Consider the following 23,827-nt stretch of genomic DNA (forward strand, 5'->3'; position numbering starts at 1 on the left):
ACAAAACATCTAATTTTCTATTCATTGTTAGATGAACACATTTGTATGCAAATTAAAATCAGACATCCCAAACTCTGGGAAGCCTGTGCACGCTCGCACTACATTTGAACTATAAAACCCACAGTGAAAAGGCCCATTGTTTTTCATGTCACCAAGGAAACCTGAGCAGTGCGTGGGTGCTCACCAAACTTGCTGCTTCAAAGCTGGAGACTTCTCTTCAGTAGATACGTTATCTGTTTTCCACCAATGTTTTTTCATTGACACTTATTTTAAAACACAAATGACTCAAGGTTAAGAAAAGCTAGGAAGAGTTCACAACTTTTAAAGCTGCTGACGGCTACAAAGGTGTTAGCCTGTCCATGACAAACTGTGCTGCATCACTCGTTTCACAGTGAAGAGGATCGGTGCGGGACATCTAGTGACAGGTCTCACTACTGGTGTTACCATTACAGCACCTTGGATAAATATGGGCCCTCGGCAGGATTGAGTTTTTGAGAGTGAGTACTACGGACCGTAAGGAATTACGGTGCTCTGCAGTTGAAATCCTGACTAAGCCCAGCAGCAACGCAGCTGCTTGACTGAATGTAATAATTGTGATGCAAAGGTGGGTGTCCTTTTCAGACACGGAAATGAGAGAATAATTGAGCTGGAGTCCGACTGATCCAGCTCTGCAGCTGTGGAGGCCAAGCATTGATAAAATACTCTTCATCTGGACTTTAGTCTTTAGCTGCTCTTCCCAGACCACCTGCACACAGCAGATGTGTTCCTGGCTAGCAGCACAATGAAATACTATGCCCCCCTCCCTGTTTTTTCCCTTTCAGCCTTCCAGGGCTGCTACAAAGTATTATTATTAACATTTACCCACGCAAGCCTTCAGGCTACAAGTGTATCTATGAACTTCAGGTCCAGGGGATATTTCACTGAAGCGCTGGTCTGGTATTTCCTATATTATTGCTAGGCTTACATTTGCAGTAAGCAGTGCAGATGAATATGAACTTCTCGATACTAATATGGGACAGAGCAGCGGAAAACAGCAACACTACTGTCTCAAAATAACGGAAAAGTAAAGTGCGACGATCCAGTCTGTGCGCTTAATGGAGATCACGTGTCTCTGGTCCGCAACAGGATAAAGTAAATAACTGTTTTCTTAACAACAACAACATGTTAGCCATTAAAACCACATCTTAATACACTTTTCCGGCTAATTAGCCTGACCCTATTAGCTCGGGGTGGAACATCTTTTTCCAACATTGGCTGCACTCTCAGGTCGAAACACTTACACACGTAACCTCATTAATTATCCATTAATGTTACACATAGCCTCAAAAACCAAGCTCTATTAAAACCATGCAATTAAATGACTCTTCACCTGGCAAAGTCACTGTATGGTTCCTTTAATGTTTGGTTCTTCTGGGTAATTCGTGGAGCTTATCTGAACTACTGATGTGTATCAACCGTGAACTTTAACGAGCATAAAAGGGAAATGTTGTATAGTACCGAGTACGTGCTTGGAGCAGTGCTGAGTGCTGACCCAGCCTGGCGGGTCTTAAAATGCATGTAATGTCTTTGACATGTGTAACTGCAATGATCACGAAGGCTCGTTTTTAATACAGTTCGGCGTGATTTTCCCTCGAGGGCGGCACGCGGCGGAGTTATCTGTCAGCACATAAGCTTGGCTACACCTATTTATTTGACAAGAGCTTAATCTGCCCGTACTCGTATCAGTCGCGGTCATTTTTCCAGCCTTGATAGCTAACAAGCCGTACACCAGCAATTATGTAACCTCAGTTTAAGAAGGCGAACGTTAACGTTTGTGACGGCGACAAAACGTTCGCGCCTATTCAACCCCACACCACCAAAATAGATAAACCAATACAAATATGACTTTAACTGTCGCAGCTCGCGAGCTAATGGGAAGGAGAGAAGAGGCAGCGGGACGTTACAACACCGTAACACCACCAAAAACACCTACCTAATGCTGCGGACACGGCACAAGAGGCTCGGGTTAGTCGGTCACAAAACCTCCACCGAATCCGGTGTCGGTGTCCAGGCTGTCTTGCCGTCTCCTGGAGCCGGTTTACGAGTATTTTCTGTGGGTATACATGATATGTGGAGCGCGGTTCTTAGACTGATGGTAGACAGGAGGCAAGAAATGCCAGCCAGCCTGCTACAAAGTGAGGAGCTCGGCTGGTATTGAAAAAACAGTTGTGATTAGTCTAGAATTTTAACAGGGTTATGTTTCAGAGCTGCTGATTGGCTCTTGCGAAATAGGGCGGAACTACAGTAGATTTAAAAGCACAGTACAGCCAAACGGACTTTCACTGCAGCCTCAACGAGTCAGTGATAAAGTCTGTAGATATGAATATGAAGACATTTTAACCATTTTTTGCAAACATTACACGATTTTTACGAATCTTAAGTGTAGAGAAAATTCAAACTTTTAGACAAAGCTTAGGTTGCTTGTCGTAATGACTATGTACTGTCGATAAATATAGAAAAATAGGTGTTTTGCATATCTGCGGTTAGCCTTGCGTGCCCTATAAATACCAAAACCGTAAAATGCATGTGAAACTGATGAGGCTGCTGTTCTGCCACATATAATTTGATTACCCTGTTCAAAAACATCCCGACTTTAAAGCACAGCTTGATGCTCAATGTTGCTGTGTCAGAATGAGCACAGGGTAAAGTAAACTGCTGAACTGCAGCTGAACCTGTTGGGAAGAATACTACTTGTCCTGCAATACCTGCGCAGCTCTTTCTATAAACATCTTGAATGCATGAGTGTGGATGATATAAGCCTACCTGTTAACCTATTTAAGATGGAAATTTGCTAGTGAACTGCAAAAGGAAATATAGAAAATGTAGCAAAGACCTTAGAGGTAAAAATAAATAAATAGATGGAAATAATAATCACCCATCGCAATATGGCAGACATTTGTTATTATAGCTTTCAACCAAATTAGAGGTGCTTTGGAGACATTCAACCTCATGGTTTCCAAAGTGTCTCGAACACATTTGATAAGCAAATACCAATGATATGGAGAGTATGGCTGTGTGGTATATAATAACATATCATACAGTAACAATACTCTCCACGTCATAGTTTACATTGAGACATGTGTTTTATGGTTATCTCTAAATGAAGCTGCCAGTTGTTTGAGGTGCCTCACAAGAAAAATGTGACGTGTGGGTGCAGAGGATGATGGCTACTTTAAATAAATGCCATTTCAAGATAAGAGAATATGTTTTAAAGACTGCTAAGAACGTGATTTATAAACTGGAAATTTATGTAATGTCCTAATTTTGCATAGAGAAGATAATATCACCATGACTATTACCACAGGGGTGACATTACCTTCTGATTTGTTGTATTAGCATGGCATATTTTGATTAGATGTTTAAAAACTACAGAGTTTGTAGCATAACTAATTTACTAATTATTCTAAAAAATAACGATTTTGTTATTACTTTGCATTTCAGTGTTTATCGTAACGATCATTCAAAGTAATTCTGTTTAAAATAAGGACACCTGGCACCACTAACTTTAATTTTAACATCCAAATACGTTGTAAAGCCAAAATGTAACTATTTCTATGTTTTTATTATAGGAATACACATTCTTGTCTTTCATATGGGTGAAGTAGGCGCTGTATGACACGCAGAAGACAAAAACCTCTAAGTGAACAAGGTCACAGAAAGACCGAAACTCTGGGACTAAAAGCACGTCAAGCCTGAGAGGGCAGATTAATCCTCTCACTGAGGAGATTGCTTCTGTGCTTCAGAAATATTTCTCATGGCAGCGGACGCTTTGAAGGCAATGACGGAGAAAAGATGTCCAATGATCAATGATGCCATTATTATGGATCTCTGGTTTCAGTCACAGTGAGCAGTCAGCAGAGATCAGCACTCAGCATCTCCAGCAGGGTTCAAAAGTGCATGTTAGCTGATATGAGTGGGCACAGAAAAGACTAAGAGCAAACATTACTGCAGGGTTTGACAGACAGTGCTGAATTTTATAGTTGCACAAACATTTTTAACCCTTTTGTGTTAAAATCATTAGACACTCTCCTTCAATGACAAGGTTAATTAAAATATTAAATGTGAAAATAATTTAATAATTGCAATATTTGTTGTCCTGTGTAGCTGCAGTCAAGCAGCAGCCTTCATCATATCAGACAACTGTCTATCTGATACGCCTTAAATATTTAATTATATATTGATCCATCCTAACCAAATATACGGAGCATCGGTGGACAGCTGACACCTTTCGGCCTCTGAAGAAGACGGTCAGTTTCACACAGACTTAATTGGAACATAGCAAGTGGTTTGATATGATATGGTTTGGCCAACACACACATTTCCCACGAGACTCATTTACAGCAGCAGGGTAACAATGCACAGAGTGGAAAAACTATTCGCTGCAGTCCTTTGAAATGCGAGCAGCACGTGAGGCTCGTTTCACCACTGATGAAATCCATCACATTCGAGGTGGTGTAACACATTTACACACATATGTAGTGGTAGCTCAGGGGGGAAATAGTTGCCTGCTGGCACAATGCATTCCCTGGAGACATTTACTCAGGAGCCTGTGGAGTGTGAGACCGGATGGGAGTCATGATAAAAAGAGGAAATGTGTCCAACAATGCCAGCCTCCTCTGGAAGGAGGTACAAAGGCCGAGGTGCTGAGGTAAGAAGCCACTTATAGAAAAATGAGCAACATTGGCTATATTGTCAGCTAAACAAAAGTACGATATGGAGAAAATAAGATCTCTGGTCTACCTTAAAAACTGAATTTTGTCAGTGAATAATAAAAGCCACTTTTAAAAAAAGTATCAATCTAATTTCATTCTGAATATCTTCAATGAGAAGTTTACGATACAAGTCATAACCTTTAGAAAATAATGCTCACAGACACACACACGACCAAATCCTCTGGCCACTTGTTCTGTTTAAATCCTCCACTCTGTCACTGAGGAGCTCAGTGTCCTCTCCAGGTCGAGGGTATCAGTCGCTGTTCTTATCTCTAATGACTGACGCATCTTTTTACTTCCAGCAAAGAAGAAAAGCTTCTTTTTTTCATACAGCTGGCCGAAAGACGGGAGGTGACGTTGTTTATTCTGCAAATGCTGTGAGTTTCCTGAGACGCCCAAAGGCTCTGGTTATATTTGAACTTTAAAAATGTCCTGACGTTTGGCGCTAGTGGCATAACAGCAAACGTTTTAACTCTATTAAAGAGTTACTAACATTAACCAAACAAGTATCAACCCAATTCAACCCTTTTATTCCAGGTCAGTCACTATTTCCATTCCTGTCCCTGTCCTATCATGTTTAGCTTTCTAATTTCCTGTTTTGTTTAATAAAGAGACTATTACAAGTCTTTCTGCACGGCAGTCTCTCAAAAACAGAACTAACCTGTTCTTAAGACAAACAGAGATAGAAATACGTCTGTACAAAGTGTCTGACCTGCAGATATCTGAAGAAATCTGTCCTTGGCAACCTGTGCTTTTACTGAAGCTGCTGAAATTATGCAAATCCACCCTGGATGCATCAGCAACACTGCAGAGCCCTAACGCATCCATCCATCACTGAGGGTTTAAAGATTGGTTGGTCTCAGATTTAAAAAGTAGCATTGATAACCAGATTGTAGTATAATTTAAAACTATTAAAAATTATAATAAAAAAATAATAATTTGAATGGGAAACATGTATATTTTACCTATATAAATATTTGCTGCTTAATATTAACACTCCCACCGCCCATCCTTTGCTTTCACTGGAACTAACAGGTTGTGCTCAACTTCTGAACAACACCCCCACACCATAATCCCCCCTCCACCAAACTTTACACTTGGCACAGTGCAGCCAGACAAGTACTGTTCTCCTGGTCCCAACGTAGACACATCCATCGGATTGGTGTGGGGAGGAAGCGTGATTCATCCCTCCAGGGAACACGTTTCCACTGCTCTAGGAGCCAGTGGCGGTGTGCTTCACTGCATCCGATGCTTTGCTTTCCACTCTGAGATGTAAGGCTTGGAAGCAGCTGTTCAGCCTTGGAAACGCATTTCACGAAGGTCTCTGCGCCTGTTCTTGAGCTAATTTGAAGGCCACATGAAGTTTGGAGGTCTGACTCTTTGCACACTACACAGCTCAGCATCCACTGACGATGCTCTGTCAGTTTATGCGCCTACCAGTTGCTGTCTTTCTCATTCACTTTAAAGTCAAAGTCAACTTTGATTTCCAGTTTGTTATAACTCTACTAAGAATTGACTGTGGAATATTTAGCAGTGAAGAAACTGCATGACTGGACTTGTTGCACACTTGGCAACTATGCTGGAATTCACTGAATTCCCGAGGGTGAACTATTCCTTCAGAAATGTTTGCAGCAGTAGTCTGCATGTTGATTTTATACACCTATGGCCATGGCTGACTAATTCTGATGGACAGTTTCAGGAAAGTTTTACACAGGATTGCAATATACCCTCGCTATTCCATAGGAATAATGGGTGGGTCGTTTCTACAGCAGAAAGTAGAAACCAGGTGCTGCTAATCAAACTCCACCAGTCATCAGCAAGTGTGACCACCTCTATAAATGGGTGAATAAACTCCATTTACTACAGTGACTTTACAGTATGTATCTGTACAGCACAGAATACCTATTTGAAATCATTAGGCTTAAAGTTATTATGTATACACGTACACACAAGAACGATATGCAAACACAGAAAAATATAGGCAAACACTTGTTCAGTGAAACCATACCGTTGTGGTCCTGCAGTGTATTAATGCTTCAATGTTAAATATGATCTGTCTGTTTCTATTACGCAGGCCTTTGAGGTGGTGCTAATTAAACATCTACTTTAAAAGTTATCGTCTGACCCAGCTGTCTCGGCTAATTATAGAGTCATCTCCAGCCTTAAGATTGCCTCTAAAAGTTCCTAAAAGAGCAGTTGTAAAAGTTATGAGAAGCTGTCCTTCAAGACCCACCTCTGCCTCGGCCTCTGCCTTTAGGCTGTAGCATATAGTGGGCCCGCCCTGCACAGAGGCAAAATATCCCTTTTGTGAGGGGGACACTAGATTGTTTTATCCCTTCATTTTCATTGATCATTGTCCAAATAAATGATCTTTTGGAGTTTTATTGGTTGTCATCTTTTGCTAATAGCTGAGACGGTTGGTCAGACCAAGAATCTGTGTGTTAAAATGGTTTATTTGGTGAGTTTTGATTCAGAACTCATTGCTGTACAGAAACATTGTTAGTGGTGGTTACAAACAATATAAATGGTAAATAGACTGGTTCTTATAAAGCGCTTTTCTACTCATCTGAGCACTCAAAGCGCTTTATACAACTTGTGCATTCACCCATTCACACAAGCACATTTTTCTAAGTGCTTTTATAGCTAACATTCACACACATTCATACTCTGATGGATGCATTGGAGAGCAATTTGGGTTTAGTATTTTGCCCAAGGATATTTGGCATGTAGACTAGGGGAAGCCAGTAATCGAACCACCAACCATCTGATCAGTAGATGACCTGCTCTACCAGCTGAGCTACAGCCACCCCATATACTAATGGTAATAATAATAATCTAATTCTGCCAGAGATTTCTTTAAATTAAAAGGGAGATTTTCCTTTTCACTGTTGCCAAGTACTTGCTAAAAGAGGGTCGCCTGACTGTCGGGGTTTTCTGTGTACTACTGTAGCATCATTACATTTACATTACAGTGTAAAGCAGCGGCCCCCAACCCCCAGGCCACAGCCCGGTACCAGTCTGTGAGTCATTTGGTACTGGGCTGCGAGAGTTGAGGCTCGGGTGTGAAATTGAAGGTTTTCATGTTTTGTTTTGTTTTTTTGTTAACTCGGTTTCCCGCGGTCTTTTCCTGTGTTGTAGTGGTGTGTCTTATTTTGAAAGAAATATTTAACAAGGGTTACCATAGCCAATGCCATATCTCATGATTATGTATACTGTTGTTCCACAGTATACATTACGTTTTAATATTATTGCATCTGGGAAATCCATCTAATTCTTTATGCCCATCTATCCAGTTAACCTAAATGGTAAATGGACTGGTTCTTATATAACGCTTTTCTACTCTGAGCGCAAAGCACCCAATCACACAAGCATGCTTGTAATGACGTAATTCAATTCAATTCAATTCAATTTTATTTATATAGCGCCAAATCACAACAAAAGTCGCCTCAAGGCGCTTCATAGATACAGAGAAAAGCCCAACAATCATATGACCCCCTATGAGCAAGCACTTTGGCGACAGTGGGAAGGAAAAACTCCCTTTTAACAGGAAGAAACCTCCGGCAGAACCAGGCTCAGGGAGGGGCGGGGCCATCTGCTGTGATTGGTTGGGGTGAGAGAAGGAAGACAGGATAAAGGACATGCTGTGGAAGAGAGACAGAGATTAATAACAGATATGATTCAATACAGAGAGGTCTGTTAACACATAGTGAGTGAGAAAGGTGACTGGAAAGGAAAAACTCAATGCATCATGGGAATCCCCCGGCAGCCTACATCTATTGCAGCATAACTAAGGGAGGATTCAGGGTCACCTGGTCCAGCCCTAACTATATGCTTTAGCAAAAAGGAAAGTTTTAAGCCTAATCTTAAAAGTAGAGATAGTGTCTGTCTCCCGAATCCAAACTGGAAGCTGGTTCCACAGAAGAGGGGCCTGAAAACTGAAGGCTCTCCCTCCCATTCTACTTTTAAATACTCTAGGAACAACAAGTAGGCCTGCAGAGCGAGAGCGAAGTGCTCTAATAGGGTGATATGGTACTACAAGGTCATTAAGATAAGATGGGGCCTGATTATTTAAGAATGAACTCACCTGTTTGCAATCAGTTCTTCTCCTGCTAGTACTTAAGGCAAGGCAAGTTTATGTATATAGCACAATTCAATAGCAAGGTGATTCAAAGTGCTTTACAGAAACATTAAAAAACAAAAACAAATAAAAATATTTAAAATGGGGGAAAAAAAGAAACAAACAGTAGATAAAATCAGAAGTTAAAATGTAAGTTTTGAAATTTAAGCTTAAGTGTGGATTTGGTGCTTTATTCAAATGCAGCTGAGAACAGGTGAGTCTTCAACCTGGATTTAAATAAACTGAGTGTTTCAGCTGATCGGAGGCTTTCTGGGAGTTTGTTCCAGATATAAGGAGCATAAAAGCTGAATGCAGCTTCTCCGTGTCTGGTTCTGACTCTGGGAACTGATAAAAGACCGGATCCAGATGACCTGAGGGATCTGGAAGGTTCATACTGGGTCAGGAGGTCACTGATGTATTTTGGTCCTAAACCATTCAGAGCTTTATAGACCAGCATCAGAACTTTAAAGTCTATCCTCTGACGGACAGGCAGCCAGTGTAAAGACCTCAGAGCTGGACTGATGTGGTCCACTTGTTTGGTCTTAGTGAGGACTCGAGCAGCAGAGCTCTGAATGAGCTGTAGTTGTCTGACTGATTTTTTAGGTAGACCTGTAAAGATGCTGTTACAGTAATCAAGCCTACTAAAGATGAATGCATGGACTAGTTTTTCCAGGTCCTGTTGAGACATCAGATCTTTTATCCTTGAAATATTCTTGAGGTGATAGTAAGCTGATTTTGTTATTGTCTTAATGTGTTTTTCTAAGTTTAGGTCTGCATCCATCACTACACCCAAATTTCTCTCCTGGTTTGTGGTTTTTAGGTGTATAGATTGAAGTTCTCTGGTGACCTGTAATCGTTTTTCTTTGGCACAGTTTGTTTTTGTTTAGCTGGAGAAAATTGTGGCACAACCAGTCATTAATTTCCTCAATGCATTTACCAAGAGCCTGTACAGGGCCTCGGTCTCCTGGTGACATTGTGATATATATTTGTGTGTCATCTGCATAGCTGTGATAGTTTATGTTGTTGTTCTTTATAATCTGTGCCAGTGGGAGCATGTAGATGTTAAACAGAAGGGGTCCCAGGATGGAACCTTGGGGAACTCCACATGTGATACTTGTCTGCTCAGATGTGAAGTTACCTATTGATACAAAGTATTTCCTGTTTTCTAAGTATGTTTGAACCAGTTTAGTACAGTTCCTGAAAGACCTGCCCAGTTCTCCAGTTGTTTGAGTAATATGTTGTGGTCGACTGTATCAAATGCTGCACTGAGATCCAGTAAAACTAAGACTGACATTTTTCCACTGTCTGTATTCAGACATATGTCATTACACATTTTGGTCAGAGCGGTTTCAGTGCTGTGGTTCTGTCTAAAACCTGACTGGAAGGCATCATAGCAGTTATTCTGTGTTAAGAAGTAGGTGGTGAATCATCTTCAGTCTTTGCTGGATTGCTGAACTAACCACAGTTAGTGGTTAGGACAGCTAGTTCGCTGCACTTACCCCTCTCTTGAATATCCTTCTATAATGTTTGCTGCACTCTTCTAGTGCGCCCCAGAAAGCTTTCTTACATGGATCAAATAGAATAAGAAGCTATGCGTAGACTGAAACAGCATGCATGTCTTTCCTTCTGAGCCCCAACGGCTTTCCTGTCTAAAACAAGCGGTTCCCTCGGGGTGCTTCCAATTAGCAATGGTACATCTGTGCTGATTACTCGATAGCTTCTTAACCTCTTCCAGCAAAGCAAGCCAAAGATGAGAGAAGATGGCCTAGACGCCCATTCTAACAAGGTGAAGTGGCATACATACCAAACAAAGTCAAGCAGTGCATGTCACTGTCACGAGGGGTTTTCTCATCCAGCAGGGAGACTAAAAGCTTGAGTTTAGTCTGAGACGAGGTAAGTTTAGGATTTTCCTTGAAATATTTCAAAATGCCAAACTGCTAGCTGGACAACGCTCCCTTCAAAGCACAGGAACAGTCTGGCTCGTACCATCCTGCCTGTCATAACTTTTAGCCACAAAGTTGAAACCGCTTTAATAAATCCAAAAGCTTTCTAACATTTTCCACCACTGCAGCTGTTTGTATATCTAACCTGAAATCTTCATTTTCTTTAAATTCAGCCTTATTTTTCTTTATCCTTTATGACCTGCATAAATCTGCACTGTTGAATCACGATCTTCGCTCCTTCCAAAGGATGAAGGTAACAATCCACAGCTGCCACACGCAAACGTGTCAGTCAGGGTGAACAAAGGTGAAACAAGAAAGATGACCAGATATTGCCTGAGTATGACACACATAAGAGAGCAATCCTGCTGACACTGAGTTCTCCCCAACGAGAGCAACATCCAAATCTTGCATCTGTAGGCCTAGTTGGGTGTTGCCTTTTACTTTAAATCCTTAAAAAAAGTTAATACCATCTCTTTTAGAGCAAAGACTGTGATTTCTAATTGCCATAATTGAAATCAGTGTTTCTGTTGTACTCGCTCTTGTCTTTGTTAATCTTAGCAGGTTAAGTGTGAGTCTGGCCAGGTTTTATCCCACAGCTGATTGTCAGGGGTCTGTGTGTTGTTGATGGGCAGATGGTGAGGGATGGAGAGTTGGCGTTTCCCCTTAAGCTAGCAATATTAACCTTATATTAAAAAAAAAACATGTTGCTACTCAGTTATTGTAAGAATTAGTTTCACTTGGTTAAACGTGAATGTTAGACATTTAAATCACATCCTTTCACGTAAAGTTTGTTTACAACAGCTGTACTTTACTCCTTAATTTATGACCATGAGCCAAATTACAAAGTCACAGCAGGCACCAAACCCCACAATAACCCTGGGACAAAAGGCCTTTTACACACAGCAGCAATGATGGAGAGTGGACGGGCAAGTGTTCAAGAGGAGTTCTATCCCTTGCAGTTTATAGAGCTTGAAAATGTGACATCATTTCTGGGGTAAAACAGCAAAGGATTGTAGGTACAAGTGGCTAGCACACCCGGGCTATTACAAGACAACAGTCACAGAGATAAACAGAGACACAAAGAATGGCAAGAAGCTGTTGTATTATTAACTGCCATAACCAGTCGTATGACAGCCACAGGAAGCCAACGGGTAAAGAGATTGTTTTTTATCGGATTCCTTCGTGGGAAAAAATTGTTCAAGTCATGTCACGGAGTTACACCGTCCCGGGCCGCAGACAGCTGACTTGAGCGCATACACGCACCACCACCATTAGTTTCTACACTTGTTGCGCAGATGACAGAAAGGGGTGAGATATTTTGAGCGGCACAGAGGATAGCCAACATATTTTTTTACTTACCTTTAATAAAGCCGGTCGTGTAGACCAGCGGTCCCCAATCTTTTTTGCGCCACGGACCGGTTTATGCCCGACAATATTTTCACAGACCGGCCTTTAAGGTGTCGCGGATAAATCCAACAAAATAAAACTAGTACCGGTACCGAAAAAAAGAAAATTTATTCATAACACACGTGAAAAGACCCAGGAAAACCGAGTTAACAATAAAAACGATAACAAAATAACGCTGAAAACCGATAAAACACATACATACATATACATTTCACACCTGAGCCTCTACTCTCGCGGCCCGGTACCAAACGACTCATGGACCAGTACCGGGGGTTGGGGACCGCTGGTGTAGACTCTCCATAATCGCCGATTATACGAGTAGTTGGGCAAGCCGATGGTATTCTGTTCCGGGGTTCGAATAGTGGGTTCGCATGCGCTTGGAAAGGTCACTTGAACTGCATTATTTTTGTCTGTTTTTTTTTTTTTTTGTTGGACCTGCATTTCACTTTGTTACAAAGGGAGGATGAAACGCTGAAAGTTTTGTTTGCTAATGTGACTGAAGGGGGAACTGGAAAATGGGGAGGGAAAGAGAAGTTCAAAAATGTGTTGTATGCAGTTGACGGTGACCACCAAGGGCTTGTGATACCTTCTAGTTGTAGGCGCCTCATTATGCACCTAGCACATACCCTCCCCTGGGCAGATTATCTGGGTCACCAAAAAACCTATATGCGAGTTAGCTCACGTTTCTTTTGGCCGTCACTGTACACAGACATACAGAAATATCGCCGTACACGCCCTACCTGCCAGAAAACTTGTCCAGCCCGCAAGTCTGACAGAGCCCTGCTACAGCTACTTCCTGTCATCTCCAGTCCCTTCCGTAGGATAGCTATGGACATTGTGGGACCTCTGGTAAAAAGTAGTTGGGGTCATCAGTACATTTTGGTGGTGTGTGATTATGCGACTCGCTTCCCAGAAGCTTTCCCTCTGCCTGCAGTCACGAAACCCAATTTTCTGCGTGCACTGGTATAGCTGTTCTCCAGGTTGGGGATACCAGATGAGATTTTGACAGACCAAGGGACTAACTTTACCTCTAGGTCGATGCAGCTCTTTCACAACCAGCTCCTCCTTCCGCTCCAAATGATAAAGGAGTGGTGCAATTTGTGCTGAAAATGAGAGATGGGTTGGAAAGATACCATGAGGAGGCTGAAGTCAACCTGCGAGACGCTCAAAGAAGCCAGAAGACCTGGTATGACCAACAGGCCTCGCACCGTGAATTTTAACCTGGTCAAAAGATGTTATTCCTTCAGCCAACAGTAAACGTCTGGCGAAATGGCAAGAGCCATACACAGTTCTTCGCAGAATGGGGCCAGTGACCTATGAGAGTCGTCACCCTGAAAAGAAGAAAGTGAAGCAGACTTACCATGTGAATCTCCTGAAAGAATGGGAAGAACGTGCACACCAGGCCCCTGCAAAAGCTCTGATGGCAAGAGAAGTGCCAAGAGAAGGGAAGACAGAACCTGAGCAGAGATCGGATCCAATATTTCTGGTGCTGACTCATCTTAGTCAAGTCAAGTCAAGTCAAGTTTATTTATAAAGCACATTTAAAAACAACCAAGGCTGACCAAAGTGCTGTACAATAAAATACAAATATAAAATACAATAAAACACAAGTACATAAAACACCTCACTGATAAAACAATATGTTAATACAGTAAGTTAAACCTTGCTAAAAGCCAATGAGAAGAGGTGAGTTTTAAGAGCAGTTTTAAAAGTTCCTAGGCTTGTGGAGAATCTGATGTGAGGAGGTAAACTGTTCCACAGTCTGGGTGCAGCCACAGCAAAAGCCCTCTCTCCCCTAGTCTTTAATCTGTACCTGGGAACATCTAAAAGCATCAGGTCTGCTGACCTCAAAGAGCTCCTGGAGCGGTAAATGCTAAGAAGCTCTGCCAGGTAAGGAGGTGCAGTACCGTTAAGAGCCTTAAAAACCAACAGTAAAATTTTAAAATCAATCCTAAAAGCAACTGGGAGCCAGTGGAGAGAGCAGAGGACCGGAGTGATGTGGTCTCTCTTTTTGGAACCGGTCAGCATGTGAGCAGCAGCGTTCTGCACCAGTTGGAGGCGATGCAGACAGGAACGATCTAAACCAGCATAAAGGGAGTTACAGTAGTCCAGCCGTGATGTAATAAAAGCATGGACCACCCTTTCTAGATCGTTCCTGCACAGGTAGGACTTGACTTTAGCTAAAATCCGTAGATGATAAAAAGATCCCTTGACTACGGAGCTGATTTGTTTATCAAATCTAAAAGCACTGTCAAAAGTAACACCGAGGCTCTTAATGGAGGAAGTACATTTGGAAGTTAGGGGTCCCATAAAATCAAAGGAAAGGTTGGGGTCTTTAGGAAGCCCAAACACAATGACTTCAGTTTTACTTTCATTTAGATGTAGGAAGTTAAGAGCCATCCAAGTCTTAATGTCAGACAGACAGGAGAATAACGGCTGCAAAGAGTCCTTACAGTCTAACCTCAGAGGGAGGTAGATCTGAATGTCATCAGCAAAGGTGTGGAAGGACACATTATGTTTGCGCAGCACATCGCCCAGAGGGAGCAAATACTGAGTAAACAGCAGGGGGCCTAGAATGGACCCCTGAGGTACACCACAAGTTAAAGGAGCTCTGGGAGATGACAGTTCACCGAGGTGGACAGAAAAACTCCTGTTATCCAGGTAGGACTGGAAAAACTTTAAGACAGTACCTTTCAAACCGACACAGTGTTCTAGGCGGGATAACAGTATGTTGTGATCAACAGTATCAAAGGCTGCTGTCAGGTCTAAGGTTACTAGGACAGCAGCACAACCAGAGTCTACAGTTAAAAGCAAATCGTTAAAAACTCTCAGTAAGGCGGTTTCAGTGCTGTGACGAGCTCTAAAACCAGACTGAAACTTCTCATAGAGACTGTTGTTGTCTAAAAATGACTGGAGCTGCCTGAGGACAACTCGCTCCAGTACTTTGGACAGAAAGGGCAGATTGGAGATGGGCCTATAGTTAGAGAGTATAGATGGGTCCAGGTTAGGCTTTTTGAGGAGAGGTTGAACAACAGCATGCTTAAAAAGTGTTGTGAAACAACCAGAGCTGAGACAAGCATTGATCAGGACCAGAAGGACAGGTCCAACTGAGTCCAGGACCTGCTTCAGAAGATGAGAGGGGATAGCGTCAGTGGAACAGTTGGTAGACTTGACCTGGCAGACTGTTTCATGCAGCTGAGAAAGAGAGATTAGCTCAAACTGGTTAAAGGCAGATTGGCACGAGGGAGAAACACAGGGATTGAAAGGTGGAGGTGGAATGACAGACTGCAGGGAGGAAATCTTATTAACAAAAAAATATAAAAAGTCATTGCAGAGGGTGACAGAAGGTGTGAGGCGAGTGGACGTATGAGGATCAACAATGGAGTTTAGAACACGAAACAGAGTCTGAGGTTTATGGACATTACTGCTGACCAGGTTAGATATGTAGGAGGACTTAGCCTCTTTAGCAGCTTTCTGATAAGTTAAAAGAGAGTCTCTCAGGATATTGAAGGAGATTTGCAGCTTGTCCTTTTTCCACTTTCTCTCAGCACACCTGCAGGAGCGCCTGAGAGCACGAACAGAGTCTGTAATCCAGGGTTCAGTGTGAGCTTTGGGACGGAGTGATTTTAGGGGAGCGATGGAGTCCAGAATAGAAGTGCATGTTGAGTTAAAAAGAGCAGTTAAATCTTCTGCACACAGGGAGTCAATCCAGTCCACCGTGGAGAGCTCAGAGTTGTTGAAAGCAGCAGAGAACTGGGATGGTAAATGGGTATTGATGATCCGGTGGCGGCGTGAAGGAGCTTTAACTGCAGCAACAGAACATTGTGCAGTGGCAGAGAACAGAACAGGAAGGTGATCAGAGATACACGCACTCTCACAGATTTCAGAGACGTGGATACTCAGGCCGTGAGACATGACGAGGTCCAGTGTGTGACCTTTCTCATGTGTGGAGCCAGACACACACTGAGTCAGGTTAAAAGAGTCCAGCAGTGATACAAAGTCTCTAACCAGAGGTTTAGATGGACAACACACATGGATATTCAGATCGCCAACAATAAGAAAATGATCAAAATCTACTGAAAGTCCTGATAAGAATTCCCCAAACTCACTGATAAAATCCTTGTTGAATTTGGGAGGACGGTACACTACTGCACACAGTAACGGAGTAGATGAGTTCAGTTTAAAAAGCTGCAGTTCAAAGCTGGAAAAGGAGAAAGATGAAATCTGATGACAGTCATAAACTGATTTAAAAACACAGGCAAGGCCTCCACCTTTACCAGAAGACCTGGGAGAGTTGAAAAAACAACAACCTGGAGGAAGAAGCTCAAAGAAAGCCACAGACCACCATCTTAGACCACAGGAGGCTGTTGAGCTACTCCAAATCCTTCGGGAGACTCCATCTCTGCGTTCAGTTAACCCTGGCAGGACCACCCTTGTCGAACATGTGATATGCCTAAAGGATGGACATCCCATCTGCCAACGTCCATACCGGGTTCCACAACACTTAGTGGAAAAATTGCACCAAGAGGTGGAGAAGATGCTGATGCTGAGAAGATGGTGTAGCCCGGTGGTCATCATCTTCAAGAAAGATGGCTCACTACGCATTTGCATTAATTTTCGGAAGCTTAATTCCATTTCAGAGTTTGATGCCTACCCCATGCCTCGAATCGAGGATTTGCTGGAGAAGATCAGAACGGCCAGGTACATCACCACCCTGGATCTGTGCAAGGGTTACTGACAAGTGCCACTGGAGGAGTCCTCTTGACCCTACACCGCCTGCCGGACCCCTGCCGGCCTTTTCCAGTTCACGGTGATGCCATTTGGGCTACATGGGGCACCTGCCACCTTCCAAAGGCTGATGGAGAAATTACTACAGGGGTGTGACCGCTAAAGTGCTGCCTACCTGGATAATGTAGTGATCTTCAGCAACACCTGGGAAGAGCATCTGCAGCACCTGTCCGAAATCCTTGGAAGAATCCATAAGGCAGGGTTGACCCTCAACCCCTCTAAATGTCAGTGGGCACGGCAGGAGACCCACTACCTTTGCTACCAAGTGGGCAGAGGCGAGGTGTGTCCACAGATAAATAAGGTGGAAGCCATCCAGAAATGTCCTCGGCCTCACACCAAAAAGGAAGTCCGGTCTTTCCTGGGGCTGGTTGGCTGGTACCGAAGATTCGTGCCCCAGTTTGTGGCTATTGCGGACCCTCTCTACGGCTTTGACCAGCAAGGACCAACAGAATCCTGTAACATGAACAGTGGATTGTGAACAAGCTTTCAATATGCTGAAAACCTGCCTGTGTACGACCCAAGTTCTGAGGAGCCTAGACTTCAGGAAGAAATTTCTGGTCCAGGCGGACGCCTCTGCAATGGGCCTGGGAGCAGAGCTGGCCCAAGGGGACCCTGGAGAAGAGCATCCGGTCCTATACCTAAGCCGAAAGCTGCTGCCACGAGAGACCAACTACTCAACTGTGGAGAAGGAGGCCTTGGCCATTAAGTAGGCACTAGAGAAACTCAGGCAAACACACACACACACACACACACACACACACACACACACACACACACAGCTGGAAATAAGCTGAGGAAAAAGTGTGTTTGGGGGAAAGAAATGATAAAGGCATAATAGGCATAATAATAATGATAATAATAATAATAATAATAATAATAATAATAATAATAATAATAATAATAATAATAATAATAATAGGCATAATAGTCATCCGACTATTATGCCTAGTGGGAGGGGCAATGGGGTATAAAAGGAGGCCGTCAGGGCCGACCTGGGTATACTGTGAGATGTTACAGTGAGGGTAACATGCAGACTGGCTCAGCCGCTTGTGTTTTGTATATAGATTTTTGTTTTGTTTTGAATTAAGTCAGTTGTTTATTTTCTTTGTAAATAATTTGTGCACCTGGGAGGCCGGCAGAATAAACTATACACACTGAACGCTTCCTGATTATGCCTGGATTTGTTCGGGAGAAGTTTAGGAGAGGACCCCGCGACAAGTCACTGAGAGGCGACAGAGGGCCTGGATTGCGGGGTAAGTCCCAAGACACACCCTGCAACAAGAAATGCCTTTCACTGGAAAGAACAGTGACTGTCGCTGCCCCCTCTCTCTTTCAGTACTCCAGAGTGAAGAGAGAGACAGGACGGCCGGGACGCTGCCGGGTTTTCTTTGCCCCGCTCCGATTGTAGTGGATTTTAATGCTGTGGCTGACGCCACTGGACTTTTAGTGTTGTTTTTATGTTTTTACTGTGTGTTCTCCCTGGCCAGGGGTGTTTTTAACTGTTTTAAATCTTTTTTGTGAAATAAATGATATTTTAGTAATTGAGTTTTATATTGTTCTATTGCCTTGGCTACTCCACTGATCTGTCTGTTTTTTGAAGGGTTGCCCTTCAAAAGTAAAACCTGGTGTCCACCTACATATCTGGCTACTCAGAACATGTCAGTGTCCTGTAACCACCCGTTAGTAAACTGGCCCTGCACGCTAATGTCTTTCGTCCCCTCTGTATGCTCGTATGGGTCTAACCCTTTCACTCCTTTGGGGGGTTTTTTGTTTGTGTTTTTTTGCCTTTTCGTCACCTCTCTTTGTACGGACCTGCTGTGTTCTCCTTCGTTTTGTACATAACTGTTTTTAGGGCAAATAAAATGCAAGTAGGGGTTAAAAACGCAGAATGAATGGTTACCAGTGCTGGAAATGCTGGTGCTTGATGCAGTGTTTTGATTTTGCTGCCACTCGTACCTACAATGCAACACGCACAGGTCACGTGGTCTATCGATCTCTTGGAATTTTCCAAGCAGGACCTGGAGGCATTGCAGGACTCGACTCGAGCTGAGATCTGAATAAACTGGTCACTGAAAGATTGCTGGAGCAACAAGGTAAAGAAGTTATTTTTCTTCAGGAGCTGATAACTCATAGCAGGTATTAGGACCAATCAGAGGGCATCTCTTAGACACTCATAGCAACAAGATTTGTAAACAGGCAAAACTCCCCTGGTCGTGACAACACCAGACAACTTCTGGCTCCAAAAACTTAGGATAGAAGCCATGATAAAGATATGGCTTTAAAACTGTCATGATGTCCATCTTTTGTATACAGTCTTTTACAGACACTGGCCATCAGTTTTGTTTTTTTAAACCAAAGTTTCTCCTACTGGCCAATCACCAAGCACATCACATGATTGGTCCTCCTCAGCAGGACCAATCATGTGCTTGTCAGCAACGGGTCTTTTAGGTTTACTTATGATGATCTGTGCTTAGTTAGTATTGGTGTTTGTTTCCCGCCCTATTGTGTGTAAATGGTTTGGTCCAGTGGTTCCCAAACTTTTTTTGCTGCGCCCCCCTCTGTTTTACAAGAAAAATATTCGCGCGCACACCCCCCCCCCCCCCGCCCCTACCCGCTCACGCACAAACACATCCTCCAACCAATTTATTTTGAGCAAAGAAAAGCTAAATTTGAGTGAACAAAATTCATTGCTGCGTGCAAAAAATGTATTTCAGTGTTTGCTATTATCCACACACACACACACACACACACACACACAACAGCAGCCCCTCTCACACAGTTTTTGCATTTGCGCTTGGCATCTCCGAAAACGTTGGAGCACTTATGCAAATATGTGATGTCTTGATGAATCGAGCAGGTATTTGAAGTTTACACAGAAACATTCTCACATGAAAATATCTTAAAAGTTTATTTTGTGACCCAGAAAGAATAATATTTCAAACTCCGCCACTCTGTGTTCCTCCGCCACTGCCTCGTTTGAGTTTTGGACGAAATGCATTCTAGGATATTGCATTTCGTCATTTCGAGCTGATTGGAGACCAAAACAGCCAATCAGATTTTTTTGTATTCAAGTCTGTGATTGGCTGGTTTTGTGGCACAAATATAACGGTGTACAGAAAGAGTTGAGCGCGCGCGGGCGAGCGAGCACAAATGCAAAAACTGAGCGAGAGGGGCTGCTGTTGTGTGTGTGTGTGGATAATAGCAAACACTGAAATACATTTTTTGCACGCAGCAATGAATTTTGTTCACTCAAATTTAGCTTTTCTTCGCTCAAAATAAATTTCTCCTCAAAATACAACACTTGCACCTACAATTTTTTTTATGTGCGCTCAGAATAGAGGCACAAAATTAACGCCATAACACGCCCATATTTTGCTCCATTGCGGTTTATTTCACACCTCAAACATTTAGTAAACAATTAAGCAAATACAAGTAATCTGCAATAAATTACAGGTAGTAAGAAAATAAACTACTAACTCTTTTACGCTACGTCCACACCTACACGGGTATTTTTGAAAACGCAGCTGTTTCGTCCACGTAAACGGCGTTTCGAATCACCGAAAACAGATTTACCTGTGGACGAGGAATACAGAGTTCATCACGCAGCGTCAAAGGTATGTGCCTTTTTTCACGTCACGCTGTGGCCACGTTATCGTTTACATGAGATGAATTGCAGAATGGCAGATAGAGACAGAACACTGTTAATCTGACTGTCTGCAGGTTTTACACACAGTTACTGTCCCTCCATTTACAAAGGCAGAGGCGTCACGGTGGGATTATTTTACTGTAGTTGTTTTTTTTCTGTGTAATAATATTCAACAGTGATATCAATACGTTTCGTGATTTGAACCGGGGGAACAAATCGTGGCAGGATCAGCCTGATGTTATTTGTATCCTGCTGTAACTTTACTGTATAAAGAGCAAACATCTCCAACATGTCAGGAGTAGTTAGTCATTACAACAAGTGTTTGTGAACTAAAAATGAATTTGGGATCCTGTTTGTCCGTGATTTGAAGAGCCCAGCGCTGCTCCCGACGAAGGGAAAACCAATCCTGCAGGGAGACCTACCTCGGCACTTGTGCAGGTGAAGCCAAAGGGCAGATTTGCTTCAACATATTTTCTAGTCTTTGGCTCAGAATGAAGTTGGTTTGGAAACATATTCAGCGATGCTTCATCTCCTGCTTTGCGTTTGTGTGGGCGCCCGTGCTAGAAGTGTCCAAGTGTTTGGTTTTTTTCCCCCCTTTTCATAACACTGGACGTGAAACCTGTTTTCGTTCTATTCTGTTGTCAATAGACAAGTTAGGAAAATACAACATTTGAAGATAATTCCAGAAAATGATAGTAAAATACACTATTATTATTATTATTATTATTATAGTTATTTTTAGGGGGTGCTTGAGCACACGGGAAAGGGTCTAAACTCACCTGATTACTGCCAAGAGGACCTGACTGACTGTGCTGTTAGAAATGGCTGTACATGATTAATAATTACATGATTAATAAAATTAAATTAATGGGAAACATTCAGTTACAGCAGCAACTTACGCATTAGTCTATTAACCCTTTATTTACAGCTCTCACAGTCTCTTAATATAACGACTTTTCACTCACTGAAGTCACTTTCATATTACAGTCCACAACCAGAGTAGCTGAGATGCTAACCAGCGTTTCTTCATAATGAACTAATGAAACAAAAGAAGGGTTCCTGCATTGGTTATTGGGCTGATTTGAGAGGAGCTTCTAGCCTATCCTCACCCTAACAGCCTATCGCTGTCGAACACTGCCTAATGCTTCCAGTCATTATCCTCTCAGCCTGTGATACTCACCGGCAATGACTGAGATAAGAGGGCAATTTCCTCAAATGTGTCTTTCACACATTAACCCCTCGTCACACAGATGCTCCTCTGACTCCAGCGTGGGCATCAGCTCTCAGCACTTACAAAGAGCTTTTAAACTTCAGCACAGCAAGCATTAGAAATTTCCCCCTCCCCTTCACAAATGTGCGTCTTTGTGTCACTATAGCTGGGTTACAACAGTTCTGTGGTTCAATGTGAAACCACACAGTTTCCAAGTTCTAACAGGCCAAAACGGCAATGCTACGAGGAGCAAGTGTCTCCTTGCAATAAGACGAGATTTTGAGTGCTGGGGTGGTGGATGGGTTTGTACTGCAGCCGACTTTCAAGCCTCAGGTTGCATGCCTCAGACCATCAGTAACAGCTCTAGTCCTTTTGCAGTACAAACCTCCAACACTCTCAGACTGACAATAATCCACAAAGTGGACAGAAAACAGAACATATTAAGACTCGAGTGTTTTTATTAGTAGTGGACATGTGTACTTTAATCATCTGCCTTTTCCAGAGCCAGACTAATAATGTTCTCACTCCCAAAGCCTAACATTTTACGCTACGTGACAAATCGTAGGTATGTTGCGCTTCCGGCCACCCAACGCGTCCCTAGATTACGAGATCAGAAAAATGAGGAAACATGAGAACCTGAATCTACACATGTATGTTTGTTTTATTTAAATCGCTTTGGAAAACAGTATCTAACGTGAAAGTGCTGGTTGAGGTGAGGGTCAGGGCTGGAATACATGGCTGGAACGTGTACTGGATTTCATCCATAACCCGGCGCGTAGCATAAGAACGTCGCCTTTCGCATTCCTCAGGAACACCACGGGACAAATCATCACTATATTACACCTCGGGTGTTCAATTCAAAATCCTGCTCCTCACATACAAGGTCTTAAATAATCAGGCCCCATCTTATCTTAATGACCTTGTAGTACCATATCACCCTATTAGAGCACTTCGCTCTCGCTCTGCAGGCCTACTTGTTGTTCCTAGAGTATTTAAAAGTAGAATGGGAGGCAGAGCCTTCAGTTTTCAGGCCCCTCTTCTGTGGAACCAGCTTCCAGTTTGGATTCAGGAGACAGACACTATCTCTACTTTCAAGATTAGGCTTAAAACCTTCCTTTTTGCTAAAGCATATAGTTAGGGCTGGACCAGGTGACCCTGAATCCTCCCTTAGTTATGCTGCAATAGATGTAGGCTGCCGGGGGATTCCCATGATGCATTGAGTTTTTCCTTTCCAGTCACCTTTCTCACTCACTATGTATTAACAGACCTCTCTGTGTTGAATCATATCTGTTATTAACCTCTGTCTCTCTTCCACAGCATGTCTTTATCCTGTCTTCCTTCTCTCACCCCAACCAATCACAGCAGATGGCCCCGCCCCTCCCTGAGCCTGGTTCTGCTGGAGGTTTCTTCCTGTTAAAAGGGAGTTTTTCCTTCCCACTGTCGCCAAAGTGCTGCTCATAGGGGGTCATATGATTGTTGGGTTTTTCTCTGTATCTATGAAGCGCCTTGAGGCAACTTTTGTTGTGATTTGGCGCTATATAAATAAAATTGAATTGAATTGATAATGTCCCAATCCTATCATCCTTTTAGGGTTGCCTTAAATGGATCTAAGACACTGTGTCCCCCTTAAATGGTTCAGATGTGATGGTTGCAGAAATGTTTTCGTAGTGAGCGCCTCAAAATTCTTCTGCAAATTCATGTTCAAATCTGACTCTGCTGCATACATTTACAAGTATAAAATACTAAAAGCTTTTATTTATTTATTTTTAAATATTGCTATTAAATGCATTACATGTGAGTGGAAAACCAATAAAACCTGTAATCGCATGTAAGTGAACAAGGAGAAGATGTAGCTTTATAAATAAGGTTAAAAAACAAATGAGAAACTCTTCAATGGCGTGTACCACATCAATATATCACTTCTTTTTCTTTTGATACATTTAATGTGCATTTAAGTCACTACTG

At 42.6% G+C, this 23,827-nt stretch overlaps 1 protein-coding gene across 4 annotated transcripts in view; it reads right to left on the reverse strand.

Moving 5' to 3' along the window:
- Nucleotides 1-23,827, reverse strand: part of tpst1 (tyrosylprotein sulfotransferase 1) — a 77,892-nt gene that overhangs the window by 48,584 nt on the left and 5,481 nt on the right. For 2 of the 4 annotated variants that reach the window (XR_014877931.1, XM_085184715.1), the window contains exon 1: nucleotides 1,973-2,214. The exons of 1 other annotated variant lie outside the window; for it this stretch is intronic. The gene's annotated coding sequence lies outside the window, so the exon portion shown is untranslated. Of the gene's footprint in view, nucleotides 1-1,972; nucleotides 2,215-23,827 lie in introns of those variants that run through there. One more of the 4 variants, XM_085184717.1, reaches the window with a different exon arrangement.

This window comes from Neolamprologus multifasciatus, chromosome 14 (genome assembly GCF_963576455.1).
Source record: "Neolamprologus multifasciatus chromosome 14, fNeoMul1.2, whole genome shotgun sequence".
NCBI classification, from domain to species: Eukaryota; Metazoa; Chordata; class Actinopteri; order Cichliformes; family Cichlidae; genus Neolamprologus; species Neolamprologus multifasciatus.